The sequence below is a fragment of the Bactrocera oleae genome, chromosome 2 (genome assembly GCF_042242935.1).
Source record: "Bactrocera oleae isolate idBacOlea1 chromosome 2, idBacOlea1, whole genome shotgun sequence".
Classification (NCBI taxonomy): Eukaryota; Metazoa; Arthropoda; class Insecta; order Diptera; family Tephritidae; genus Bactrocera; species Bactrocera oleae.
In genome coordinates this window covers 40,630,955-40,638,275 of record NC_091536.1, presented here as the reverse complement: position 1 = coordinate 40,638,275, position 7,321 = coordinate 40,630,955, and the positions used below count along the sequence as shown (strand labels likewise).

General features: G+C 36.1%; 1 long non-coding RNA gene across 1 annotated transcript in view; it reads left to right on the top strand.

Moving 5' to 3' along the window:
- Window positions 1–5,444: 5,444 nt before the first annotated feature.
- The window catches only part of LOC138858972 (uncharacterized), a 162,291-nt gene continuing 160,414 nt past the window's right edge, over window positions 5,445–7,321 (top strand). The window contains exons 1-3 of the long non-coding RNA XR_011398010.1: window positions 5,445–5,579; window positions 5,731–5,984; window positions 6,055–6,214. This is a non-coding gene — a long non-coding RNA (uncharacterized lncRNA). The remainder of the gene's footprint in view (window positions 5,580–5,730; window positions 5,985–6,054; window positions 6,215–7,321) is intronic.

The following is a 7,321-nucleotide window of genomic DNA, read 5'->3' as shown; positions in this document are numbered from 1 at the left end:
AGACAGAATCTCTAAACTTTACATTGAGAGTAAGCTTTTGAGCGACTCTCAAAAAGACGCAGAGAAGACACTAATTAATGCGTCCTCTCCAAATTAATCTACACCACAGCAACCTAGCTTCTCTAGCCCTAGTTAACCGCATGGCAGAAGAACGACCTGACTTCGTCCTCATTCAGGTGTCATGGGTTAATGGAGGGCGTATTTGCGATCTGAGGACACCGGGGTATAATTTATACATGGCAGGCTGCGTAGGTAAGGCTAGGGCATGTATATTGGCTAGTAAAAAGCTTAACGTCTTTTTATTACACACTTATAGTAATAACGACACTACAGCAGTAAGCTGGGAGACGGGCTGAAATAAATACCGGAAATAAGCTTTTATTGTGCAATAAAGGTAACATTTTTAATCAGAAACCGACAGGAAGTATTCGACATAACACTTGTGTCGGAAGAACTGGTGGATAAAATGACACATTGGAGAGAACTGGAGGTACACCGCTAAATTGAGTGTATAATTAAAGAGAATGTAGTTAGGAAAGAGAAATTTATGAATCATAGGAAAACCATTTCAACCAAAGAACAAAGAGAATCTAGACATCCTCGTTAAACAGTTTACAGATTCTTGCCGTCAAGCACTAGGGGCGGCTTGTCCAATAACGAGCAGTAGGGGAAAAATTAGGCCTCCTGGTGGTCTCCCATACTTAAGAAAATTAAGAAAAATTGCAGGAAGCAATTCAATTTTGCCAAATTATCCCAAAGAGAAGAAGAGTGGGATAACTATTACAACCTCCTTACGGCAGAAGCGTCTCGACTTAGAAAAATAATGACACAGTCGAAACATAGCATTGTATACCTTCAGAAGCCAGACCACAGAAAGACTCTAGGCCTGCTAATGGATACTCACTTCCTAGACAGTTCCGACAATCACATAAGGAAGCATACACTGTAGAGTCAAGTCAAGTTAGACATAGCGTCAAATTGTAATGATTATTGGGCGATAGGCAGATTCAAGCCTTATAAATCGCCGGGACCAGATGGGATATTCCCGGCGGAACGGGTACACCCGAAGGAGGAGTGTTATCCCCACTTCTCTGGATCTTGACAATGACTAAAATGGTGGTGGATCCGGAAAAGAAGGGGGTACACGTTGTGGTCTACGCTGACGATGAGACAGTTTCAGTTAGAGGCAAGTTCCCGAATACCCTCGCTACCCTTATTATGCAGACGATATTAAATTTATATTAATCGATGGGCCGTATCATGCGGACTGCATTTAAATGATAGCAAGACCGAACTAGTATTGTTCACTAAGAAACACAGTACTTCAGAAATAAATGCTTCAATCTTTAAATGGTACCAGACTAACGATAGGAGATAGAGCAAGCCTATTTGGGACTAATTTTGGACAGGAAGCTTTCTTGGAAACAAAACTTGGGAGCTAGGGTAAAGAAAGCAGCTAAAGCGCTTTACACGTCTAAAATAATGGTAGGGCCCAGATAGCAACTGACGTCTCGGGTAGCTCACTGGCTATACACAGCAATTATAAGGCCGATTATGACTTACGATTTATTGGTATGATGGCCAATTACAGAAAAGAAATACGCGATTAGAAGTATGGAAATTATATAAAGAGCAGCCAGGATTTGCATCACTGGAGCTCTCAGAACACCGCCAAGCCAGACACTAAACGTAATTTTACGCTTACTGTCAACAGACCTGTTTTGCAAGAAAATGGCAGCGAAGTCAGCTCTGAGACTGAGGGAATCCTCTCTACTAGTCGCCGATAACAAGGGGCTTTCTATGATACTTAGAAAGTTCCCGTTTCTTCCCATAACCACGGATTTTCGAAATCCTACAGAAAGAAGTGGGAAAGGGGCGTAGTAAACAAGGAAGCAGGGATACGCATGGTTACAAACTAGATAACAGAGCAGGCGGCGGTGTCTTCTCAGCTAAGCTAGATACCAAAATCGCCTTTCGGCTTCTAGACCACTACAGTGTCTTCCAAGCGGAGGTCATCGCAATTAAAGAAAGCCTTCTTGTACTGACAAGAAGTGTGATCACAAGAAATATATTTATATATACAGACAGCCAGGCGGCTTTGAAGTCTCTGATGTCTCATAGGATTTCGTCTAAGACACTGAAAGAATGCCAGGATCTTCTAGCGGCTCTGACATCCTATTTTACGTTAAACCTGCAATGGGTCCGAGGACACAGTAATATGGTAAGGAAGACATGCCTCTGGCTGCAAGACATGCCTCTGGCTACTTGTAGATACTTAATCGACAAACATGTCATTAACATAGCTCAGTCTCAGTAGAATCAGTCCTTGACTTGCTCAACTAGCAGGCAAACGTGGCAAGAATGGAATATGAGCTGACAATGCCGACTGTTAAAATTCAAGAGGAATGATATAAGAACTCTAGTAGGAGTACTAACAGGCCACTGTCTAAAAGCCAGACATGCAAGTAGACTTGGCACGCCATATAACGACTATTGTAGAAGCTGTCAGGAAGTAGAAGAGGAGGAGACCATTAAACATCTTCTATGAACGAGAAGGTGCAGGTTCGACAGCGAACATTTGTAAAATTTTATCAAGGAGTTCACCTCACACGCAGGAGATACAAATAATATTTCTCGCTTTTATAACAGCGGTGAATCTGTACGCGCATAGCTCTCTTAATATTCCCAAAGGTGAATATTGAAGAGAATATAATATGTATGCCAAACTGGGAAAATTGATATGCCATTTGATATATATTCCCTTTTATTGAACTATTATTTATAATTTTTTTAAATTATTTTATGTTAATTAACTTTTACTTCATTATGAGAAATATATCAAAATACTTTTAAATTATTACTAATAAAGAATTTTGATATATTTCTTAAAATAATTCATGTACTTGACACCATTATGGAGTCATAAAAAACAGAATTGTGTTTTGCCGTCGGCATTTTCATATCATGTGTACATGTAAAGAAATATGGAAGAAAAATATTTATTAATTTGTCTACCAACACCATATGTACATATGTAAATATGTACACTCATTACTTCATGTGAAATCTCCGTTGACACGGTCAACCAATGATCGAAGCTCACGTTTTTTGCTTTTAAGTCAAAGAGTCAATCTGTCAAAGGACTGACCCGACGACAAAGCGTCACAACATCGTGTTTTTGGTAAAAAATCCGAGATGCCCGAAAAAATAAACGAATGCTCGCCGATTTTCACCGCTTCCATTGCCGCTCTAACAGCTTTGCCTACAAATCATTGTAAATATGTATGTTTATATATGAACATGCATACATATTGACTGATTTTTGCGAGTCACGGAAAAATATTTTAGAATTGTAAAATATTTTAAATCGACAAAAGCTTTGTTGCCACTTTTGTGACTTTTTTCTGTATTTTGTGGGCTTGCAGGGTTGTCACTGTTCCCTTTTAGAGGGAACATAAAAAAGTTGTTCAATTTATGATTTCTAGCTTTTGCCATCGTCGCGAAAAGACAATTGTGGGCAAACGCATACTCGGGGATATGTGTAAGGCGTTTGAAACGACTTAGCTTATTGCATGTGCGCCAGCGTTCATGAATGAAAATGTTGTTGTTGTGTGATTTACTACAAATTTAGGATTTGTCAATTTGGCTGCCATATTGATTTCTGACGCTGCTCATGCTATTTGAGAGAATTGTTGTTTTTGTGTAACTACACTACAGCAACATCAACCAAACTGATAAGTCATTTTGCGACTCCTCATACAATATGAAAATGGGTGAAATCGTATGTTAAACACGCTCACAAGTGCGACAACTTATTAAATAAGTATTTCTTCTTTAGAATGTACGAAAATCTGATTAATTTTCAGGACTTGCTTTAGAGTGCAGTGTCGTTATATCGGATTCGATGATCTAGAATCCTGTTATTATGACCAGACATCGAACTGCTAATTCAAACGATGCAGTCCCTAACCATGTACATATGTATAACCAAGTTACTCGTATAGCGGAAGCACATACCATACTACATACATATGTACAAACCAAGCACAAATGTATATATCGGAGGAAACCTTTGCACAATCTGCAAGATATCTTAATGAAATTTAGAATTCATCTCTCCCTTTTGAGGATATGCGCTGGAGCTAAGAAAGGCTTAAATTAGGTCAATAATCACTTGGTGTCCATATATGGTATAATAAGAATTCTCAAGCACATTTCGCATTAATGCCAAAAGGAAATGAAATCAGCGTAAACTGTTTGATCACAATATAGTTTTGCTTTAACGTTGAATGAAATTCCCACCTTGGTATGTTCCTTCCCACGAACATGATGAATATAGTGATTAGTATTACATACTCTGGGATCTTGGCTGGGAGATTCTTATGCCTTCATCTTATAGTCCGAACCTGCTACCAAGTGATTACTGTCTTTTACTGGTGAAAAATTCACCTAAAAAAAGGTTACAAAAATTACTCTCCCAGTTTTACTAGACCTTTCTTTTTTGATCGTAAGTAGCTATCTCTATCTCATTCACCACCTGAGATAGCGCTTTTTTGGTTGCTAGATGCGTCAGACTTTTCAATTGGAGCAGGTTGATTTCAAGAAGGGATACGGAAAACTCTACCATTCGACATTTTTTTTTTAAATGACTTTTCCGCCCCATATATTGCCATTTTCCGTTTCGTTACATGTGGGAAGTTCACGACTGTCACATTTATATAAATCAATATAACTCGCATATAAACGACAACTACATAATGCAGGTTATACAGTTGGATATTATATATTACAAGTCACGACTGATATCCGGCACGATATCCATAACATCCATTTACGATATCCATAACTGATTACGCTTCCCTCGGCGAGGACCAAGAAAAAGACAACTAGTTCCAAGCAAATCTAAATGTTTTGATCAAGCAAATCTAAATTGTTTGCTTAGATTTAAATATTACGTGCTACTTCTCAGCTCTAAAAAAGTTGATTGTGAAGTCTCAACAAAACGTATTGGACATCGAAATTTGAACATACTTTCTAAAGGCTGCACGCACGATTGTGAGCTGTAAATAAATCTGGACTACAAAGCAAAAGCTTTTAGTCCATGACGACTTCAAATCTTGCGAACTTGTTTTTAACCCCAACAACTCTGTCAGGCTACAATTATCAGCATCCTATATGGTACCATACAAAATTTTGAGCTGGCCACAAAATAACTTGAAGTGAAAATAAACCCAAAAGTGAAAGCCTTTTATCATCTGACGTAAATAAAGTACCGGTCAGTTTGGAACATATCTTAGTGATAATAATCTGATCTGGTACAAATATTTTCACACATCCTTCAGGTTTAGATAGACATGGGTTAATGAATTAGATATCTCAACAAACTTAGAGATGATACGATACAGTCATACAGTTTGATGTCAAAAATAGATGAAATCGTTTCATTACGTTTTTATTCATATATCCAATATAATAAATTACGTGTTTTTGGTTGACTCACCACACATTGTCTGTGTGAGTGCAAGATATTTCACTAAAACAACGTGACAATATTTCAATTAACAACATGCGATTACGAGGTAAAATTAGCCTATCCACACAACTAATTTAATGTGGAATGAAAATTGATTTATAACGAATATTAATTTAATTTCGGATTTTTCGCGCATATTTATTTTTAAGTTCTCAAAATGTGTGACAAATATTTATTAGTTATTTGTTTTGCTTAAGATCTTCTTCAGCACAGTACTACAGAACTGCCTGCCCGAAAACTTAGACGACTCTTTAGCAGTTGCTTGCGGCAAACAACGAATTCTTTAAATATTAAATTCGTTCTAGAACAGCTTGGTGGTTATCTCCCAATTCAGTTTCATCTTTGATTAAAAAAATGTACAAATTGGGCACAACGCTGCTTATTGATATACATATATTATGGCTTAAGCTACAGCCGCCGGCCTCAAGTTTTGTTAATAATAGGCGGAGAGGTAAATAGATGCAAAATTCCATACAATAAAATCACATGTGACATACACTTTTTATATATAATATGTACAGACAGTAAACGCTATTTCGGTCCAAAAGCACCACCTTATCAGTTCGAAAATGGAGAATATAAACTATTAAAGAAACTACTAGATAACTTTTTACCAAACGAACTGATCAAAAGCCTTCAGAGAAAGATACGATTTCCACATTAATCGGTGAACTAAATCAAGTGAGATTCCGTAATATGTATTCAATCAGTATAATAATGTATTTCATTTAAGGGATATTTTCAGCTTACTCTAATATATAATATAAATAGTGTCATCATACACTCACAACATTTTACACAGAGTTTAATAGTTTTATTCACCTAACGGTTGCTACAAGCAAAACTAATCGAAATAGAATCATTGTATAAATATATAAATATAATATGATATAATATACGTATACTAAAAATATTCTATTATATGATTTATTGAAAAATTTAGGGTTGGTTACTTGTAGGTTTATACGTATATTAGTATAAACCTACAAGTAACCAACCCTAAATTTTTCAATAATACATACGCAAAAACTAGGCATTTTTTTACGGGTTGCCTAAAAATATTCTATTACTAAAATAATACGTCAAAATTCCTCAAAAAGGGCTTAAATCTGCTATAGTTTATTGCCGTGTTATGTACTTTAAGTATATTTTTGGTACCTTTTTAAATTATTTTCGATTACTAAAATTCTTATAGATTAATTTTACGAATTTTGATCAAAATAATATTTGTTGTATCAAATCATTAATATGTTCAATATATACAAATCGAGGTAAATGGAGAGATAAATGAGATCAGCTTTCTACATAAAAACATAATTTGTATTATAAATATCTTACACAACTTAATTGTTTAATGGCTTTGCCAAAATTTGATGAAGAAGAAATCGAACCACAACTGTTCAAAAACCCCTAGGTACTGAATTTGTTGACCCTAGTGCCTATAGCTGACTTTTTACTAAAAATATCGGTCAACATAGAACAAGGCGGCAAGATCCACAAAGAAATCTAAAACGAGTATACTATTTGACTTTACGAGAGTATAAAATGTTCGGTTAAATCCTAACTTAGCCCTTCCTTACTTGTAAAATTTATATAAAATTGCCATTCATATGAAATCTTTAACTACTTCTATATGTATATGTCCGCGCGAACTCGCCGTTATTTCGTTGGCTTGCACCCCATACACAGAGCCGTTTCACCAAACCAAAGTAATTGTTATGTTGCTTAATTTGTATTGAAAAATACTGATGCATTAATGACTTTTTTTCGTAATATAAAAATAGTAGA